Source organism: Cydia pomonella, unplaced genomic scaffold, assembly GCF_033807575.1.
Source record: "Cydia pomonella isolate Wapato2018A unplaced genomic scaffold, ilCydPomo1 PGA_scaffold_155, whole genome shotgun sequence".
NCBI classification, from domain to species: Eukaryota; Metazoa; Arthropoda; class Insecta; order Lepidoptera; family Tortricidae; genus Cydia; species Cydia pomonella.
In genome coordinates, this window is record NW_026907798.1 from 256526 (window position 1) to 257624 (window position 1099).

The following is a 1099-nucleotide window of genomic DNA, read 5'->3' on the forward strand; positions in this document are numbered from 1 at the left end:
CATCTCTGTGTGGGTTTTTAATGTTTTTAGTCCTTTTAGAGCAGGTTTTCTTACAGTTGAGTAATTTCTTTTCCAAGTTTATGGATTTACTTAGACGCGTTGTTATTTTTTAAGGAAATCAGTTGTGGTTTTATTAAAAGATTTGGTTACCGATGATATCAAGTTATATTATGGTCGCATCATTTGGTTTTGTAGTGAGGGAGTGTCATTCATGAAATCATGAAACACGTCATATGTTCATAGAAATTTCAATCAATCAATCAATCATTTATTTCTGAGAATATGGAACAATGTTGGTTAGTAGAGGGTGTTAGGTCAGCATATTCTGCCGGCGTGCATCGGCGTAGAAATATTCAGGTACAATAGTCTATACAACATAATTATAAAATTTAAAAATTCAGAAACTAAATAATAACATTTTCACGTCAGCAATAATTTGACATTATTATACTGACATTTACAAACTTGTCATTGCAAATATTACGTAGAGTTAGCTTGAGTAAAGCGTTTGCATCCATCATATAAGTAGTTTTGTATTTTTTCCTTAAGATTTTATATTGTAGGTACATATGCTTTTCTTTTCAGTTTAAGCATCATTTCAGCCGGATAAACTGAATATTAAAAATATAGAGGATGTTTATTTAGTCACAGTAGTAGATCATATTGAACAACTTTTACTATGGGACCAACCCTGAAATCATGAAAAAATAAATTGCCTGTTTCATACATTTTAGCGGTCTGACCTTGACATTTTCTATGGGAGAGTAAAATTATAATGACACTCCCACACTTTCCTGTGATCAAGACAGTGCAAAGTGAACTTAGGCGCACTATAACTATTACTTAATTAAGTCATTATGCTTAATTTCTGTTGATTACTTTCATATGTTCTTTGCCCTTTTATTAGTTTCAAATTGTGCCCAAATTTATAAAACTACCCAAAAACCTGTTTATATATTCACAGTTTACCCTTGGGACATTCGAATCAGAAGGGCGTTCATAGTTAATTTATCTCACTTCGTTACTTCACCTTCAAAGAAAAATGCTAAAACTGTATGCGTTTCATAATGTAACTTAAGACGTTTTGGATTTATACGTG